The 21,531-nt window shown below is 44.9% G+C and overlaps 1 protein-coding gene across 12 annotated transcripts in view; it reads left to right on the plus strand.

Annotated features, from left to right (window-relative positions):
* HERC1 (HECT and RLD domain containing E3 ubiquitin protein ligase family member 1) overlaps positions 1–21,531 on the plus strand; it is a 1,155,039-nt gene that overhangs the window by 301,486 nt on the left and 832,022 nt on the right. The window lies entirely within an intron of this gene.

A 21,531-nucleotide genomic window follows, 5' to 3' on the forward strand; every position in this document is an offset into this window, starting at 1 on the left:
TAAGAGAGCAGTGTATGTTTAACTAACACTATAGAATAATTGAGGGTTGATTTCTAATCTATTTCTAGATGCAACAGACTCTTTAACAGGTAACAAAAATTTTTTTTTTTTTTTTTTTTTTTTTTTTTTTACATTGTCCATGACTTGTGATGATGTTCAGTTCCTTTTCAGTCTCCTACTTAGCAAAGTCATTTCTCGTGCCACTGAGTTGAATAATTCCCAAGAACTGAAGACAACATGTTGGAGGCCATATGAGATGTTTGAATGTTATAGCTGGTGTGACGTGTGTCTTTTTTAAAGTCCTGCTTTCCTTTTCTTGTATAGGTCTCCCTAATGATGCTTTATATTTATACACAGAGAGCTTCTGAATATATATTCATAAATGTAACACATATTGCCAGAGATGGTAGGTCTTGCTGCTAGTTTTGCCAGGGCTTGTTTTGGTTTTGTGTTAGTTAGTTTATAGCAACACACTTAAGACTGCTGCTGTGCGCTTGCAACACACATTGGTTGACACTGTTATTATGATGACATTTATGATCATTGATAGCATCATTGGACTTTATTGTTCCTTCCATTCTCTGACAACAGATTATATAAAGTGTTGTGATAGTTATACAGATCCAAATTAATGTAATGTGATCGTCTTACCTTGAGGTAATTAACAACCACCCATCCTGCCTCTCCACCTTGCATCGTGATTGTAATGCATTTTGTTAGGTTGTCATCCAATAATAGTAATTAGACTTGTGATGTTGTACTGAAGACATAATTGTGACAAATCAACAACTTTTCAGTTAGTGAAGCATTTTTTTCTTCTTTTGACTGTACAGTAAATGTATGCCAAAGATGAGCCATTGTACAGCTGTCTGCATTACGGCTGTGCACTGGCGAGAAAACTGAGCTCCATTGGCACTCACACTTGATGCTTTCACCTACTCTTCTTGTCCCATTCTCATGTCTGCTTGTTACTGTTTCGCCATGACCATTAGAGTATTTTACTTAAAATCAGTTACCAGAGTTCATAATGTGAAAGCATTTTAGTCTATGCAATATGTACTGGATTGTAAAGATACATAAATATAACAGAATTAGTAGTGAATGCAGATACCTTGGGTTTCCACTAGGTATCCGATTGTGTGTCATACACCAACACATGGTAGTTCTATTGTATGCTCATTCCCTCAGAATCCTTAAGGGAACATTCCCAGTGCCAAAAATGGAAACATATTAACACCTCTGTACTGGCACCATGTGGTGATGCATGGCTTTTAAGTGGATATGCGAGTCTCCATGTTTAATACTGTCACAGATCTATATAGTGCATCACAGGTGCCAGTAACACCTTGTATCTGAGGGTACTCTTGTGATATATAAATCAGGCTCTGTATGTGGGAAAGCAACTACTGCTGCCTGGTTACAAACATGTCTCTGTTGGGGATATATGTCAAGCTACCAAGTGGAAGCCTCTTCACACCTTACTCCAGTATTGGAACTTTAATAGATTCACATGCTTGAATCCTTCCCCGTCGTCGAGATGGGAGCCCCCGGTACATCAAAACAGCTATACATACAGGCTACTGCAATGAAAAAAGACCTAAGGCTTTCGCTTTACTAGCCCATCCTTATCATTATGAGCAAAAAGGACCAAAGCAAGGCCCAGCCAATCAGGCTTCCCCTCCCTCTGAACCCTCCTGAGAGGAGCTCCCTTCCCTCAGATTTTCTACCGCACGTCGTGCTAGGAAGTCTCCATTGAGCTTTACTCAGTCAACACTTCAGAGAAGTTCATTTTTGCTATTTTTCCCCAGAAAAAGGATTTCCTACAGCAAGTAAGGTTTCTTCTTCTTACTTTACTTAAGGGAACTCTATTGTGAAGAGAATTCACTGTGTCTGATAAAGAGAAGAAAAGCCTTTTCAGAGCCTGTAAGACCTGTGGGAAGAAAAGGCTCCACTTTGAGGACCCACACAAGGACTGTATTTATTGGCTCTACCCTGACCATGTAGCCAAAGACTGCAAAGCTTGCAGGACCTTTTCTAACAAAACCCTCAAAGACAGGGAGGGTAGGCTACTAATTTGGCTCCAGAAGATGAAGTCCAGATCTAATCCAGTGTCTGGTTCTGACAGTGAGGAATCTACAACTTCCTCCAGAAAACTACAGAAAAGAGGCAGATCTCCTCAACCTCACTCAGAAGATCTTCCAAAAAAGGCTCACAAGAAGACCAAACTGGTGTCCTCTAAAGCTGGAAGTCCTTCCAGTTCTCCTCACAGGAGTTCTGTTTCTTCTAAAAGGCACTCTAAAGAAAGATCTGTCTCCTCAGAGCGCAGCAAAAGTGCCTTTTCTGATCCTCCAACGCCATCTCCTGTGGTGAAACATGTCTTTAAGAGGCCATCCGAAAAATCGTCGACGAGAGCACCGTCGACTGCGGTGTCTAAAGGTGTCTGTACAGCTTTGTCATTGACTGTTACAACTTCTACAGTCTCCACAGCGTTGTCTTCCTCATCGACGATCGTGTCGACGACTTCCACGTTGACTGCATTCATGGTTGCCTCGCCCATCGCCTCTTCTTCGCTGCTACTGCCGGTGAGACCGTCTATGTTGTCTCTACTGTCGTCGTTTTTCTTGTCGATGAGAATTTCTCCAGTGATGTCTACGTCGGCGCTCCCGTCGACGATGCTAATACCGTTGACGATGCCTTCAGTGATGTGACGAGTGTGCCAGCTACGTCCCTGTCGACGATGCCATCCGTGTTGCCGTCGACGATACCGTTGATGAGGGTTAAAGCACATAAGAAGTCTGCTTTCCTTTCACCATTGGTGACATCTCCAAGTAGGGTTTCAGCCTTGGTACCTACGGATTTACTGGAACAGGAGGACTCAGATGATGAGGGACCTTTCGGGGTTGCTCATAGCCCATCAGAACTACACACCAAGTGCCAGGATCTAGAGAAAGACACCCAGCATGATCCCCACTCTTACTACCCGCAGGCACATCAGTATCCTTATCAGGAGCAGATGGTTTCTTTGCCAGGATCACTCATTGCTGATCTGCAACTCATGTTGAATGACTACAGTAGATGGTTTCCACCAGCTGGCTTGGAAGTTCAGCAGCCTTCTGTTGCGCCTCTACTCTGGTCCATCCAGGAATCCAACCATCTCATGTACCGCCACAGACACCAATTTCCATCCCTACGCAGGATTTGTCCTCTTCTGATGATGATGATGACCGAGAGGAGGGAGAATTACCAGATGCAATAACAGAATGGGATGACTATCAAATTCCTACTCCGTCCTCGCCCTCTCCGGTTTTGGTAGATTCCCCTCCTGGTGACATCGGCCATTTCCACAACCTGCTTGAAAGAAATGCTAAAAGGTTTGAGTTGCCCATGCCCACGAAGCAGATGGACTGCTTTTTGTATGATTTTAAGGAGCCATTTCAGAAGAGTGTTAAATCTATGCCGATTGTGGACTATGGGGGTCATTTTGACCCTGGCGGTACATGACCGCCAGGGCTAAAATGACGGAAGCACCGCCAACAGGCTGGCGGTGCTTCCTGGGTCATTATGACCGCGGCGGAAGCGCAGTGGTTGCACCGCCGGGGCCGGCGGTTTTCCGCCACAATGGCCCCGGCAGTAGTAATCCGCCAGAGCAGCGCTGCCCAGGGGATTACGAGTCCCCGACCACCAAGGCTGGCGGTACGGGGAGTCGCGGGCACTGGCATGGGCCCCCTGACAGGGCCCCATGCGGCTTTTCACTGTCTGCTATGCAGACAGTGAAAAGCGCGACGGGTGCAACTGCACCCGTCGCACGGCTGCAACACCGCCGGCTCCATTTGGAGCCAGCTCCCATTTGGCGGGCCCAGCGGGGGGTCGAAATGGGCACCGCGAGAGTGCGGCCGCATGGCGGTTACAACTTGGCGGGCGGCACTTGCCGCTCGCCAATGTTGTAATGAGGCCCTATATCTGGAATGAGGGCAGTAAAGTTATGAAGAACCCGGCCACGGTCACCCCGGTTCTACCTCGCCTTGACATAAAGTATAAGGTGCCTGAAGACTCTCTGGCCTGCCTCACGGGCTATCCCAGACCCAACTCAGTTATTGCCCAGGCGGCAAAACGCAGATCTAGGAACCCTTCAGCACCAATCTCTGCCCCACCTTACAAGGAGGGTAGGAGATTAGACAATATAGGAAAACACTTTTTCTTAATGGCTTCGCTTATCATAAGGGCTTCTAACTCTCTGGCTATCATAGGCAGATATGATAGACAGCTATGGGCTGACATTGCGCCCTATTTGGATCAACTGCCTGACGACTCTAAATTAGAAGCCAGGAAAGTCTTGCAGGAAGGGGAGAGGTCTTCTGCAGAAATCATAGACTGTGTTATGGACATCGCCACCACGGCTTTCCATCAGATGGCAGGTTCTGCGGTTCTCAGAAGGCAGGATTTGTACAAGTCTCGCTTTAATGATGACCTTTTTTCTGTTATTGTAATTGTAGGGAGTTAGCTCTGCATATCCTCTTTCAAAATAAGAAATTGTATGCACAGAACCAAGGGTTCCCCTTAGAGGTAAGATAGTGGCAAAAGTAGATAATTCTAATGCTCTATTTTGTGGTAGTGTGGTCGAGCAGTAGGCTTATCAGAGGGTAGTGTTAAGCATTTGTTGTACACACACAGGCAATAAATGAGGAACACAGACTCAAAGACTTACTCCAGGCCAATAGGTTTTTATATAGAAAAATATATTTTCTTAGTTTATTTTAAGAACCACAGGTTCAAGATTTACATCAAACACTTTAAATGTAAGGTACTTCACTTAGATTCTTTAGGAACTTTGAATGAACACAATATCATGTACAGTCTTTGTAAAAATGGCAATAAGCTATTTCAAAAGTGGACACAGTGCAAAAATCAACAGTTCCTGGGGGAGGTAAGTAAAGGTCAGTTGTAAAGGTAAGTAAAACACTTACAAGTCTCAAAGTTGGGGCATAGGCAGCCCACCGTTTGGGGGTTCAAGGCAACCCCAAAGTTACCACACCAGCAGCTCAGGGCCGGTCAGGTGCAGAGGTGAAAAAAACACATAGGCTTCTATGGAGAACAGGGGTGTCCCGGTTCCAGTCTGCCAGCAGGTAAGTACCTGCGTCCTCGGGGGCAGACCAGGGGGGTTTTGTAGGGCACCGGGGGGACACAAGAAGGCACAGAAAGTACACCCTCAGCGGCACCGGGGCGGCCGGGTGCAGTATGCAAACAGGCTTCGGGTTTGTATAGGAAGTAATGGATGGACCCGGGGTTCACTTCAACGATGCAGGCAAGCACAGGGGGGCTCCTTGGGGCAGCCACCACCTGGGCTAGGCAAAGAGTCGCCTGGGGGTCGCTCTTGCACTGAAGTTGAGTACCTTCAGGTCCTGGGGGCTGCGGGTGCAGTGCTTGTTCCAGCCGTCGGGTCCCTTGTTACAGGCAGTTGCGGTCAGGGGGAGCCTCTGGATTCTCTCTGTAGGCGTCGCTGTGGGGGCTCAGGGGAGTCGTCTCGGTTACTCACGGGCTCGCAGTCGCCGGGGAGTTCTCCCTGAGGTGTTTGTTTTCCGCAGGTTGAGCCGGCGTCATCGGGTGCAGAGTGGGAAGTCTCACACTTCCGGCGGGAAACGTGAAGTCTTTAAAGTTGTTTCTTTGTTGCAAGGAAGTTGCAGGTTTTTGAACAGGGCCGCTGTTCATGGGAGTTTCTTGGTCCTTGGGTGCAGGGCAGTCCTCTGAGGCTTCAGAGGTCGCTGGTCCCTGTTGGATGCGTCGCTGTTGCAGTTTTCTTCGAAGTTGGGAGACAGGCTGGTAGGGCTGGGGTCAAGGCAGTTGTCGTCTCCGTCTTCTCTGCAGGGCTTCAGGTCAGCAGTCCTTCTTCTTGTTAAGGTTGCAGGAATCTGATTTCCTAGGTTCTGGGGTGCCCCTAAATACTGAATTTAGGGGTGTGTTCAGGTCTGGGAGGACAGTAGCCAATGGCTACTGTCCTTGAGAGTGGCTATATCCTCCTTATCCCTCCTCCCTGAGGGGAGGGGGGCACATCCCTATTCCTATTGGGGGAATCCTCCAAAATCAAGATGAAGGATTTCTAAAGGCAGGGGTCACCTCGGCTCAGGACACCTTAGGGGCTGTCCTGACTGGTGGGTGACTCCTCCTTGTTTTTCTCATTATCTCCCCTGGACTTGCCGCCAAATGTGGGGGCTGTGTCCAGGGGGCGGGCATCTCCACTAGCTGGAGTGCCCCGGGGCATTGTTACACGAAGCCTGAGCCTTTGAGGCTCACTGTTAGGTGTTACAGTTCCTGCAGGAGGGAGGTGTTAAGCACCTCCACCCAGAGCAGGCTTTTGTTTCTGTCTTCAGAGAGCACAAAGGCTCTCACCCCAGGGGTGGAAACAATGGTACATTTTAGGTGAAAGAACACTGGTGCTGGGGCCTGGTTAGCAGGGTCCCAGCGCACTTCTCAGTCAAGTCAGCATCAGTATCAGGCAAAACGTGGGGGGTAACTGCAACAGGGAACCATTTCTTTACAGTAATTATTCACATGCTTGATAATTATCCATGTGCTTGCAGAAAGGGACTTTCCAGTTAGATACTTTCTGGAGGGATTCATGCACCACCAATACAAAGACATTCCAGAGTGAAATATGTCCTTCTAGAAAGTGCCATCTACCTATAAACACTCAGTCAAACCCAAGTCGGACACTTGGCTTTAATTCCCGAAAAAGAACCCTTATCCTCCCTCGCACTCTCCTGCATCATCGCACCCTCTTCTCCTTGCTCGCCTGACCCGGTGACATCTGTGCCTGCGCATACATCTTTGAGCAGCTCAGCGGACTTCTTTGATTCACGCATTCCAGAAAAGATCTACAGTGAGTGACAGCGGGGCTGCAACCGTTCAGGAACCGGCCCATTGGTCATTGCGACATGTGAGGGTCTAACCTGTAATGAAAGGAAGGACAGAGCAAAAGAAGAGAAAACAAGTTTGTGCTCTGTCCTTTGTTTCTCGTCCTCAGCAATTCTACAAAAATAAAAAATCAAGACTTGTGAATAATCCCGGCATAAGACTCCCATGCTAATTGATGGAAGTCTAAGAGATAATTTGCGAACTTTTAAAGATAATTCAAAATAAGAACCGGAAGAACAGTCACATAACTAGAGCATATGACGTAATATGCTGACAGAGAAAAACACTGTGAACTATTATCCGAAGCTAACAAACGGAGTGGGAGTTTCCACCCCACAAACACTAAAGGAGTACATATTGTCTATGATTGTTATAAGCATCTCAGAGTGTATGTACCTCCATTGCTCAAATGTTATTTGAACTATGTAAACGCATGCTTATGCTAATATAGTGTGTCTGTTCCTTCCCTTTAGTTGACTCGCCTGTACACCCCGAAAGAAGAAGACACTTGGGGCATCCCAAAAAGGATAGCGAGCTAGATACCATTCAAAGGGCACAAGTCTTTGTTTATTTAATTTTTTTGTCCGACCCCCTTCACTCCTAGGACAGCGCCTTATTTGAGATTATAATTCCTTGGTCCTTATTAAATACCAACTTCCCCAATCATTTTGGAGAGTTGCTGAGCAGAATTTTCGGCACATCCAATACTCCGGGAATTGTGCATTTTTTTTAAGCCTGTCTGGTCTGGATTTGACACCTTCCAGGCTGTATTTGGAGTGATACCTTCAGCCACCCATTCACTCTTCTCAAATGTCTTTGGTGGATTTCCAATAACTTTGAAATTGATTGGCGGTAATCTGCAGGTGCTGTTTTTAATAAGCAATGGCTGTCCCATCTCAGCAAAGTGGAGTAATGGAGCTCCAACGTGTGTTGTGATCACATGATCAGGTACTTTGGAGTTTCACTGCTGGAGGACCTTGAACTGAATTGGTCATTGTCATTCTGACCAATAATGACCTGTGTGCAGATGATTTTCCATTGCTTGTTTTGCTTCTTTGAGTGTGCACCAATGGGGTCTGTGACTACTATGGATACTGATTTTATCTCATTGAGGACTCATTTACAGACGTCCATTAAGACTGTGGTTGATACCAAGGCATCCTATGAGCCACCACTTGTGGATTTCCTTGCTCCCTCTACATGTCCGGCTACACTCTTGAATGCTTTGTTTCCACAACTTTAAAGCATAATTTGTTCTTAAACCGTGTGTTTAATTGACTGCCCTTTTACATGTGGCATATTGGGATTAGTGGCTCCTGAAAATAATGAGTTACAAGTATAATGCAAATTATTCTACGTAGTATTGCATCTGACTTATGGACCCTCCAGTTGTCTTGTCCTCTCCTTTCCCTCCCCTCTCTATCCTTTGCATAATTTGGTTATGGTTTACTGCTTTTAAGACATTAGGTGATATCACTAAACCATTATTACTAAACCCTTATTAGCTTACTGTATTGGATTGTTCCTTTAGATTTTGATGTTCCCATTGTATTGCTTTTCAAATATTTTGATATATTTTAATAGATAACAATATTTTTATTTCCTATCTTTTTAATGAAACCAGAAAGGTATTCCCACAGTATATCTGTGTGCGCCAAAAAAAGACCACAACAATCTTACAACCCCATAAACATGCAGTAAAGGGAAAAGAAAGGAAAACCGAAATTCGAAACATATGGGTGAACATACTGAAAGCCCTTTACCTAGAAGCATTTCTGTACCACAGATTTTATCTACTCCCACGGTTCTCTGCTTTTTTAGCCACTCAGTTTGTTACACGACTTCAGTTAATATGCAGTATTTATTACCTATCAAAGTATATGAGCTGGGAACTGAACTATTGGTTGATGCCCATTGTGTATGTTGACCTGTATTGGCGATTAATGTGGTAGAAAATATAGCTGTTCTAAATATTGGTCTCAAAAACTGCTCTGAATTTATAGCCAGTATTTTTGCGACCAGTCCAGAATCTTTCAAGCTGACCTATGTAAAGTTAGGTTAGTTCATAAATTCAGATTTGGAGTAGGTCCTAATCTAACCTGCCTCATTATTTAGTGTAATTACTATTAATGTGGCAAGTGACAAATTGCGACTTATTTCAATTTGTGGCCATTACAGGGATGGTGTCTTGTTAGTCAGCAGCCCACCATGTCTGTAATCACCTTTGAAAAAACGTTTTATAAATGCAGCCCATTTCCCTTAACCCCTTCGCTGCCAGGCCTTTTCCCCCTCAGGTGCCGAGCTTTTTTTTTGGCTAATTGGGGAAGTTCACGTTTAGGCCCTCATAACTTTTTCTCCACATAAGCTACCCATGCCAAATTTGCATCCATTATTTCCAATATCCTAGGGATTCTATAGGTACCCAGAGTTTGTGGGTTCCCCTAGAGGAGACCAAGAAATTAGCCAAAATACAGCTAAAATTTTGTTTTTAAAAAACAAAATGGGAAAAAAGGGCTGCAGAAGAAAGCTTGTGGTTTTTCCCCTGAAAATGGCATCAACAAAGGGTTTGTGGTGCTAATATCAACATCTTCCCAGCTTTCAGGAACAGGCAGACTGAATCAGAAAACCACATTTTTCAACACGGTTTTGGCATTTTATTGGGACATACCCCACTTTTACTATTTTTGTGCTTTCAGCCTCCTTCTAGTTAGTGACAGAAATGGGTATGAAACCATTGCTGGATTCCGGACAGCTAAACATTTCTGAAAAGTAGACAGTATTCTGAATTCAGCAAGGGGTCATTTGTGTGGATCTTTCAAAATGTTCCTACAGAAAGTAACAGCTAAAATAATTAAAAACATTGAAATTGAGGTGAAAAAGAGCCATTTCGGTTTACGTTTTCTTCTATAACTTTTTCCAGCTCTGGCAAATGTTTGAAAGGAATATACTGTTACGTCTGTTGGACGCTTCTGGTTGCAGGGATTTATAGGGCTTGTTGATTCATCAAGAACCCTAGGTACCCAGAGCCAATAAAGGAGCTGCACCTTGCAATGTGTTTTCATTGTATACCAGGTATATAGCAATTCATTTGGATAAATATAAAGAATGAAAAATAGGTATCAAGGAAACCTTTGTATTTCCAGAATGGGCACAAGATAAGGTGTTGAGAAGCAGTGGTTATTTGCACTTCTCTAAATTCTGGGCCCCCATACAAGCATGTGAATTACAGGGCATTTCTCAAATAGACGTCTTTTTTACACACTGAATTACATTTGGACGGAAAAAATTTAGAGAAAGACAAGGGGCAATAACACTTGTAATTCTATTCTGTGTTCCTGATAAAAATGGTACCTCACTTGTGTAGGTAGGCCTAATGTCCGCCACAGGAAATGCAACATGGACACATACCATTTTCACATTGAAATGTGATGTGTTTTTTGGAAAGTGCCTAGCTATGGATTTTGGCCTCTAGCTCAAACGACACGTAGGGCAACCTACCAAACCTTTGCATTTTTGAAAACTAGACACCTAGGGAAATCCAGCATGGGGTGCCTTGTGGGGCTCTCACCAGGTTCTGTTACCCAGAATCCTTTGCAAACCTCACAATTTGGCCAAACAAACACCTTTTCCCCACATTTCGGTGATAGAAAGTTCTGGAATCTGAGAGGAGCCACAAATTGCCTTCCATCCAGCATTCCCCCAAGTCTACTGGTAAAAATGGTACCTCACTTGTGTTGGGAACACCTAGTGCCCGCCATGGGAAACTCCCCATAACGCAACATGTACATATCAGATTTTTACATTCACAACTGATGTGTTTTTTGGAAAGTGCCTAGCTGTAGATTTTGGTCTCTGGCTTACCTGGCACCTAGGAAAACCTACCAAAACCTGTGCATTTTTTAAAACTAGACACCTAGGGGAACCCAGGATTGGGTAACTTGTGGTGCTGTCATCAGGTTCGGTTACCCAGAATACTTTACAAACTTCAAAATTTGGCTCCAAAAAAAAAAACACTTTTCCCTCACATTTCGGTGCTGCAAAGTTCTGGAATCTGAGGCGAGCCGCAAACTTCCTTGTACCCAGCATTCCCCCACATCTCCCGATTAAAAATGGTACCTCACTTATGTGGGTAGGCCTACTGCCCGCGACAGGAAATGCCCCCAAAACACGAAGTGGACACACCAAAGCTATCAAATACAAAACTACCTATTTTTGCTGGGGGAAGGGGGTCGGCACCTGCGTTTTTGGTCCTGGGCTCAGCAACCATCTAAGGAAACCTACCAAACCCACACATTTCTGAAAACTAGACACAGAGGAAGTCCAGAGAGATGTGACTTGTGTGGATCACCCAGAATCCTAAGCAAACCTCAAATTTAGCTAAATAAAATCACACTTTCCCACATTTCTGTGTGGGATCACCACACCAGCACACATTTATTACCATCCAATGTTCCCCTCAGTCACCTGATAAAAATGATACCTCACTTGTGTAGGTGGGCCAAGTGGCTGTGACAGGGATGAGCCAAAAACATGTCGAAGTTGAGGGAGACCCAAAGGGTGTCCAGCAGGGCAGCTTGAAAAAACACGTTTATAGGCTGACAAGTGGGGCAGAATTTTTATGGGTATAGATGAGACAATGTTGGTTGGTAGGAATCTTATGGATTCCTGCAGATTCCAGATGGTTCCATCACAAAAATGTGGGATTTCAAGCAAAGTTGGAGGTGTGCAGGGCATTGTAGGTAACAAAATGGTGCAAGTGCATGTGAAGCACACCACCCCGGACTAACACAGATGTTTAGTTTTCAGATGTGTCTAGATCTCGTAGATTTTTCTACGTGGTAGTATCCCAAAGGCCAAAAAGTGCAGTCCTCACCATTACAAGTGGGACGATTTTGAGAATTGGACAAGCTCTCATGGCCCAAATGTAAAACCAAAACCCAAAATAATCAAAAATGTCCTCTTGCTTGCCGTTGGGATAAGATCTTTTATTGTGCGGGGAGAGCTGAAAGACTGCTACCGCCTGGTGTGGGGGTATAACCATGCCCATACTGGTTGGTAGCCACGGGCCACTATTTTCTTTCTTTCTTTATTTTTTTAATTCCCTGCGATCTAGTATGCTTTCCGCCCCCTCCGGGAGTGGATTGGTGGTAATTGCCCCATCTGCCCACTGGTGGGCAGAACAACTTTGTCCCCATGATTTTGGGGTGGGGGTATGGCCATACTCCCACCCTCTTTTTTTGAAAAAATAAATTCTTCCCTGGTGTCTGGTGGGATTTCTGACCCCCTTCGGTTCAGATGGGCCTTGCAAAAATAGGCTTGGGGGAAGAAATAACCTAAAATAAATTTGCCCCCCAGGGGAGCGACCCTTGCCTAAGGGGTTGCTCCCCATCTGTTTAAAAATAAATAAATAAATAAATCCTTGGTGCCTAGTGGTTTCTGTCCCACTTGGGGGCAGAGCGGCCTCATTAAAATAGGCAAATCTGCCCCCAGGGGGGGGGGGGGCAGAAATGGCCTAAAATAAACTTGCTCCCCACAGGAATGTCTCTTGCCTAAGGGTTCGCTCCCCTTTCCTGAACTTGACACAAAAAAATCCCTGGTGTCTAATAGTTTCTGCCCCCCTTTGGAGCAGATTGGCCTAAGATAAATAGGCTGACCCTGCCCCCAAGGAGGGTAGAAATGGCCTAAAATAAAATTGCCCCCCAGGGGAGTGACCCTTGCCTAAGGGGTCACTCCCCTTGTGTGAAATTGATGTAAAAATAAAAAATCTCTTTTTGTCTAGTGGTTTCTGCCTTCCTGGGGGCAGAAAAGGCCTAATAAATAAAGGCCTCCCAGGGTGAGCAACCCTTGCCCAAGGGGCTGCTCCCCTTCATTGTTTACTTTATGTAAACAAACATCCCTAGTGTCTAGAGGGCATTTCTGCAGCCCGATCGCAATATGATCAGGCTGCAGAAATGCTCAGAAAAATATGAAAGGAAAAGAAAAGCCTTTCCTTTCCCTTCATGTCTCTCTCTCCATCCCCACCCCTGATGCAAGCATTTCTCGTCCAATCGCACTGGAAGCCGAGGGCCAGCTGCAGGACGTAACGGTTATGTACTCGGCACCCCAGGGGTAAAGAAAACAGTGATACAAAGAAATACTTTTTTTTCCAAACATTAACAAGGTCGAAGGAGATCCCACTCCTTGTTGTAAGTAGGTTACCACCCCAGCTCAGGAGTTGTTAGCTTATCAGTCTTTTGAGACTGGATTGAAGTTGCAAAATATTGATACTTCATAGCAGGAGTGGACCCTGGGTGGCGGTGGGGAGGTAACGGTCCCCAGGGCCTTCAGAGGCTCCTCGAGAGGGGGCGTGCCCTCCAACATTTACATAGCCCTGGGGGTGGTGGTTCCTGGGGCAGCAGGGGAGCTGCGTGGCCCCACTAAGAACACAGTTGAGTCCCGGTGGGTGGCCGCGGCCCCCTTCTCCCCGCTCTTCAAGTACAGTTTTGCCCCTGGGAGTGGTGGTCCCCCGGGCGGCCACAGGGCCCCCACATATTATTAGCTCTACAACCTGCGGAGGTGGTGGTCCCCGGGACATCAGGAGGGGGCCAGGAGCCCCCCCCCAACATATTTTTTTTAAAAGCCCTCAGGACTTTGTGCAGCCGGGGGCATTAAACAGAGCGCTTGAGACCTTGCGGTCCACCGCGTCTCTGCTCGTACAATCAAAAATGCTTTTTAGCCTGGTGTGTGTGGGGAGCGGGGGAGACTGGCTAAGGGGTCAACTTTTTTTGGGGGGAATCTGCTTCAGCAGTGTCACAGATGGCTGATAACACTTCAACAGCCAATCAGATCTCTGCACAACATCGGGAGGGGTTGCGAATCCTTCACGTCCCTAGATATACAAATTTGTTTTCCCCTTCATTTCTCAAAAACTACTGAACTGAATTACACCAAAAGAAAAGAAAAAGCACTCTTTCTGGACCAGGACCTACCTTCCTGCCAAATTTGGTGTAATTCCGTCCAGTAGTTTTTGCGCTATTGCTGTTCACAATCCCTATGGAAAAATGAATGGGGAAAATGTGTTTTGGGACCCCCCTTTTTTCTCCCTCAGAAATAGGTGTTACAAGGCTTGGGAGGGGTAGCCTCCCCGAGCCACTGCTATGCTTTGAAGGGCACATTTGGTGCCCTCATTGCATAAACCGGTTTGCACCAGTCCAGGGACTCCTGGTCTCTGCTCTGGCCCGAAACTGGACAAAGGAAATGGAAGTGACCACTCCCCTGTTCATTACCACCAATGGGGTGGTGCCCAGAGCTCCTCCAGGTGGATAGTTGTTTCTGCACCTTGAAACTAAGGTGTGCAGAAGCCTCTGGGAGCATCTGAGTGGCCAGGTCAGGCAAGGTACGCCACAGACACCTCCTGATCGGTTGTCACCTTACTAGGTGACCAAACCCCCTTTTAGGGCTGTTTTGGAACTACCTTTAGGGTAGGTCCCCCGATTCGAAGTGGAAGATTCCACCAGGACTCCTGCATCATTTACTTCATCTTCTGGTCTCTGAAACCACAATCGGACTCCTCAGGAACTGACAATCTACAAGTTCAGTGACAACCCCGCTTTGCAACATTGTTTCTCCGGCTCCTTTCAGCAACTGCAACATTTCCCCGGCTGTGCATCCTCTGAGGTTAGCGAGGCTTCAGTCTAAACCAAGAAGTAATCTCCCTTGGAGTGAAGGTGTCTCTCCCCTACATCTGCAGGCACTAACTGCATTGACAACTGGCTGCGTGGATCTGCTCTCTTCTGGAACTGTGTGGATCCTGCAGCACAGGTGGTGGTTTGGAGTGGTCCCCTTGGTCCTCTCTGCCAGTTTTCCAACTTGGGAGACAGCAAGCCCTTGCCTGTCCTTGCAGTACAGTACCCCTGTGCAGCGTGTCTCTTGTAGCTATGAAGGCTTAGTTGCCCCTGATCTAAGGGATCTTCAGGGTCTGTGTAGCCCCGGCCCTCAGCACTCCATCTTGCTAATCACAGTCTCCTCTCTGCTGCGCCAGTGACCTGGGACTCCTCTTCAGGTGTGCTGACTGGGCCTCACTGCGACTTGCGGTGCCTTATGCCAGTGGGTTGCCTGTGGGGGCTGCGACTTCTTCTGTTGGCTCCCCTGACTGCTGAGGTTCACCTCTGGCTCATCTCCTCTGGTCCAGTCCCCTGAGCCTTGCTGGTCTTCTTCAGCCTTGCAACTCTTATTTTGCTCCTCTTGCATTTGTCAAGGCTTGTTGGTGGTTCTTCTGCACCCTGACAACTGACGTACAACACCATCTGCACTTCTCCAAGAACTCCTCTTGAGCTCCTGGGCTCCACAGCTGGTTTTTCTCGCCCCTCATCAACCTTGTTCTGCATCCACAGAAGGGTGGGTAGTGGCTCCTGCCCCCACTAGACACTCCATCGTGGACTATGCTCCGTCCCCCTTTTTTTGGCAGGTCCTCTTCTACCGGAATCCACCTTTGGTTTCTTCTTGTCTGTTCCTGTTCTTGTATAATCCTCCTGTCAGTCCTTGGGAAGACCAGATACTTGCCTCTGCTCTCCCGGTGGCTCCCCTCTAACAACTCCACATCCTTGGGTGGGGGACTGTATCTCGCCTGCTACTTTCTTAGTATATGGTTTGGCCCTCCCCCAGTGGGCCCTTGCTATTTTCACTAAGTATTGCCAATGCTGGTTGGATCTATGCTATTTACTGTTTACTAATTTGTATATAATTAGTGTGTACTTACCTCCAGTCAGGGGGAACAGCCTATAAGTACTCTAGTGTTGAGTATCTATAATAAAGTACCTTACTTTTTTAACAATGTATTGTTCTTTCATGTCTGATAAGTTGCAGTGTGATTATAGTGGTATTGCATAAGCTTTGCATGTCTCCTAGATAAGTCTTAGCTGCTCATCCTCAGCTACCCTTCGGGAGCCCTGGCTTCCTAAACACTGTCTACACTTCACTAATAGGGGATACCTGGACCTGGTATAAGGTGATAACACCATAGGTGTTCACCACACACCAGGCTAGCTTTCTACACTAACTATACCTACCTAGTGGCTGAATACCTTGAAAGGTTATGATTACAAATTTAAGATGACATATATCCAAATGTAACATTATTAGTTCAGTTAATACACACAATGCTGATTATGTCTTCTAGTTGCTTTTTCAACCTTGTTCACGATTAGCAATCCCAGTGTTTGCAGCCATATTGAACATTCACAGTTACCAACAGACTACTGCAGGTAACTCCTACTGGTGTAGAAAACGGCCGACATCTTGGCATAATAGTCAAACCAGTGTCGTTGTAGTCGGACTAATATTACAGTATGTCAATATGAGTTCCCCAATATAATTTAAAAGTAGTAACTGTTGAAATGTATTAAATAAATTGGTTCATGTTTGTACAGAAAAATATTCCTCTTTTCAAAAGTCACTACATTACAATTATCAAAGCCAGTGACACAAAGTTTGCCCATGTGGTTTAGTACTGAACTATCCTAGAAAACATATTTGTTAAAATTCCTGCTTTGTGCATATACTTTACAATTTATACAACAAAAGATACCAGTAAGCTTTGAGTTTCCATTTTCTGTGTCTTCTGTGGTAACCATGTCAGTACTTATGTTGTCCCTTTACAAAGAGCTTTTACAGGATGTGATTTGGGGTGTGCTATTGACAGAGTTACCAATATTTTCACCAGTTTTTAACACATCCCAGTATTTATTAAATATACGTCTGATCAGGGGTGCTTGTTGGGAGGAAGTGGTGATAAATCTAACTGATGGATCCTCATCTGATACTTCTTGTGGGTGTAGAAATTGTGTTTTTTATACAATTCACATGAGTGATGGCCTGTTTAATGACCATTTAGCTGTAATCATTCTCTTTGAATCTAGTATTCATGATCTCTTTTTCATGTTCAAAATCATCCAGGGTACTACATGTTCTCTTGGCCCTAAGAAGTTTGCCATAAGAAATACTGTAGATACGACTTTTAAGGTGGGCGCTAGTGGAAAACAGCAGACTCTTGCCTGCAGTCTGTTTGCAGTGTAATCTTGTATTAGGTTTACGGTTCTCTACAATTATCTCAACATCTAAAAATTCAGTTTTGTTCTTGTCAATATGTCCAGTGAACTATAAGTTGAGGTCTTTGGAATTTAATTCCCTGACAAATGTTTTGGCTGAAATGACATCCTCCTTCCAGATAACGAAGATGTCATTGATGAAACGGATCCTAAATATAACAAGTTCCTCAAATGCAGGTATGGACACCTGTTCCTCCCATCAGCCTACAAAAAGATTTGCGTAGCTGGGGGGCGAAACAAGTGCCCATAGCTGCCCCTTATACTTATCTATACAATGTATTATCAAAAACAAAATATTTGGTGGTTAAGCATAAGTGAATGATGTCGAGAAGCATCTGTGAGTGTAGTAGGAGGGACTGGGATCAATCCTTGAAAAAAACTTGGATCAAACCTTGAAACAAAGTCTTATCACTCTAATGTTCAGCTCATGTTGAATACTGGTATAAAGGCTGGGCACACCCAGTGTTATCATCAGGTAATCCTCCTCCCAGTGTATCCCATCAATTATAGGAAGAAAATGAGTAGTGTCTTTCAGATATGCTGGCAAGGATGTGACAAAAGGTCTTAGATGAATTTAGATGTATTGTCTGTTAAAGAACCAATGGCAGAAACAGTAGGCCTGCCAGGAGGGTTTGTAGGATCCTTGTGTATTTTGGACAGGAGATGCATAACAGGAGTTCTTGGGTGGTCACACTTTAAGACAAAAGTTCCCCCCACTCCAGTAGACCTTGGTCTCCCCACTCTCCTAGCATTTTTCCATATCTCATATTAGCACATCTCATAGTGTGAAAACTAGATGGTTCATAACACTCAAGTTCATTCAGTTGTCTGCATCCTTCAGCCAGAAATTCATCCTTAGCTCACACAACTACTTTGCCCCTTTTGTCTGATTCTCTACTTGCAATCGTGATATCAGCCTTTAAATTGTCACCACTTTCATTGTGGCAGTTGTTATCCTCTTGTTCATGTTCCCTCAGGCGAGTTTGTTGTTTTTTTGCTGTTGTATTGGCCTGTTTGTTCTTTTGTCTCTTCCTCGTGTTCCTGTTTCCTGCCTCTGCATTGATTCAATTCTCCATACTTCTTTGTCCTCCCCTGGTTTATCAGTTGATACTGTTTAAAAAAATTAATTATTTGATTCACCTGTACCCTGGTGTTTTGAGTCAACGTGTCTGTGGTGTTAGACTGCTATCCGAGGCTTCACTTTCATCCCGTTCCAAGATTGGCTGTACTTCCCTAATGTCCAAAGATTGATTACTGGTTCTCTTCTCATATAGGTGATAATATTTTTAATGAAAAGTTTAAATTCTCCCTAGCTGGTAGTCATTGTAGTCTCTAATAAATTTCCTTTGTTTTTTGGTCGTAATTTCGCCTTAGTTTTAGTTAGACATTCATACATGTTTTTCAAAGAAACATCCCAATCCTCTTTTGACATCTCCGTTATTACTTCCTGTGTTTGTTTCTCTATTTGTTCCAGTAATTTAGCCCGATTCTTTAGAGCATATTTAACTAGGATGCCCATCATTGTTAACAAGCAATTCTTGGAGTTCTATGCCCATTCATGAAGCATATCTGGATTGGGGTGCCTCCTATGTAGGAACAACAAAGACTATCTGGCCTCCAGGTACTCTCTCCACCTCTATATATTGTTGTAACAATTCAGCCTCTCAACATGTGGCTATTTATTTAATTTCTCCAACTTGTCCAATAGAACTGGTAATTGCATCCCCTCACTTTGTTTTAATTGTGTGTTTGGTTCCTAAGTCCATTACCAAAAAATAATCTCTTTGAGGTTTCTTTCCTCTTTGCTTCTATACTAGAAGCCGTGGTTCTGTACATATACTTATTTAAAGTTGATATCTGGCAGCCTGCAAAAAAGTTGCTTCCAGGAAATATATATCCGTATGTTTAAATGCAGCAACTCTGCTAACGCCGCCTACTGCATGGACTCCCCTAATTATTGCATTCTGCCCTTGGACAAGATCGGTCCCAGGTGAACTGACCCAAGTTTGGTTGAATCCTTCAGTTCGCCTCTTTACCTGCAGCCGGCAGTGGGACACCACTCGTCCATCCAGGCAGCCTGCATGTCGCAATGGCGGCCCAGTCACTCTGCTGAAGCGCACATCTTGACAATTATACTGTCAAAGGGAATCCTTTCCAAATGCCTCTGGAATTGGCACTGCAGCATCAATACCGATTTCTGTAGCGGAAAGAAAACTCCCGTACAGAGTCGGCAGCAGAGCGGTGGGCCCCCAACATTCGAGTCTCTGTGACCTTTGTTTTTTTTTTTCTTTTTGTGAATGCAGATATATAACCTAGTGGCAGTTGCCATTAGTTAGTTAAAGTTAGGATGTAGTTTCTATAGAAAAAGCGTTTTTATGTTTTGTTAATAACATTGGAACAGTTTAAATCTCCACTAAATTTTCCAAAAAAATACAACACTCACTTCAGCGTCTGTCTGGAAAGTTTCGGGGGATCCATCAAGAGGGGGCAGAGAAAAAGGACTGTTCCCAAAGATCTTTTTCATCATGCATTTTTCCATATTGATTTTAAACAGGAGTAGCTCCTAAACCACTGGATGGAATTGCACCAAATTTGGCAGAAAGGTAGGTCTTAGTACAGCAAGCGACCTTTTTTGTTATTTGGTGTAAATCCGTTCAGTAGTTTTTGAGAAATTTGTATATATAGGGATGCAAGGGCTCCATGAACCCTCCTGATCTTGTGCTGAGATCAGAAAAAAACAATAAAAAAAAAAAAAAAAAAAAAAACGGGCCAGGATAGTGACACCCTGACCCCTTAGCTCTGGTTTTGGGGTCAGGGATATTCCAAGAGAATAAAATAATTTTTAAAAAAAATAATAATTCAGCACGACTCACGGCGGATCAGCCATAAATAAATTTTAAAAAAGAGCGGGCTCCTGTGCTTGTTATATTTAAGCTGCCAGGTGGGCCAGGTCCCGGGGGCATAAGGGCCCCCCTCCTGGGCTTACTAAAGCCCTGGGGACTGCCACCTCTCCTGAGGTCAGGCATAGACTGTTTTCAAAAGAGGGAAATTATATATACAGATATATAGATATAGATATATATATATATATAGATATATATATTCCCTCTTTTGCAAGCAGTCTGTCTGACTTAGCCTTTAAATTCCATGCTATGAGCATAGTAAGCACTGGTGAAAACGTGTAAGGTTTGTTAACTTTGCAATTTGATTTCTCAGAATAAAACACCTACCCTCCTTTCTGGTGGACTCTTGTGTCATTTTGAGTAGAAACGTTGCACACGGAGATGTGTCAGATACACAGACCATCATATCATCAATGACCATTTGCACAGGTGCATGTAAATCGAATAATATAGTTAATACAAGAGAGCGAATTAGTCTGCTTGTGGTTCTAAGCATAGCTATACAAGGAGAAACTCATGTGACTAAATAGTATTTTTATCCAGAAAATATCACTTTTCTTAAAAGAATTAAACACAAGTATTGCCTCTTTATTGAAGTTGTTTAATTTGTGTTAAAATAATGACAATATAGTTATTTAACTATACGTTATGAATATACCTATGTGAAATATGTCTCCTTTTTCTTCTAATTCGTATGTTAGTGCATTTACTCCTTTGGGGCCATTTGAGCCCAAGAAAAATGAAGAGCTTCAAGCAAGTACACAACGGCATGTTTGTTTTTATTATAGCTCGCCTCCCCTATCTTCACAACCCTACTCCTATCTCTCTCCCTAATCTCCAAACCTCCTAACACTCACCCTCCTCCACCCTAAACCCCCTCCCCCAGCTCCTCTCACTCTACCTGTCCCCCCCCCTCCCTCGCGCTTTCCCGCCGCGACCTCCTGCACGCCCCCGCCCCCCAGCTCCCATTCGCCCCCAGCTGACCCCTCCCCCCCCCTCCTACCTCTTATGGCGGCCGCTGCGCGACAGTGGTAGCGACCCTTGACCCAAGGGTAGGTCGCTCCCCCTGCCGCTGCAGCTCCTCCAAGTTCCCGAGTTCCTGTGTTCCTGAGACCCACCTAACTGTAAGTACCCCCCTCCTCCCAGCCCCTCGCCCTGCCCCGCGCCACTCACCTTCTCTCCTGCTCCTGCTTCTTTTCCTCCTCTCTGTCTCTTCCTCCTCGCTCCCCCTCTGCAATCTTCTTCTGTGTTCTTCTGTTCTTCCCTTCTGTTCTTCTGTTCTTCCCTTCTGTTCTTCTGTGTTCTTCCGGTCTTCTGTGTTCTTCTTCTCTGTTCTTCTCTGTGCTTCTGTGTTCTTCTTCTCGGTTCTTCTGTGTTCTTCTCTGTTCTTCTCTGTTCTTCTCTGTTCTTCTCTGTTCTTCTCTGTTCTTCTGTTCTTCTGTCTTCTGCTCTTCCGGTCTTCTGTTCTTCTGTCTTCTGTTCTTCTGTCTTCTGTTCTTCTGTCTTCTGTTCTCCTGTCTTCGGCTCTTCTACCTCCTCCGTCTTCTTCCCCCGAGCCTGCCCTCCTGCTCCTTCCTCATCCCCCTCCCTCACTCGCCTCCCCCTCTCTCACCCCTAGCTAACCCGTTCGCTAT

Source organism: Pleurodeles waltl, chromosome 3_1 (genome assembly GCF_031143425.1).
Source record: "Pleurodeles waltl isolate 20211129_DDA chromosome 3_1, aPleWal1.hap1.20221129, whole genome shotgun sequence".
Lineage (NCBI taxonomy): Eukaryota > Metazoa > Chordata > Amphibia > Caudata > Salamandridae > Pleurodeles > Pleurodeles waltl.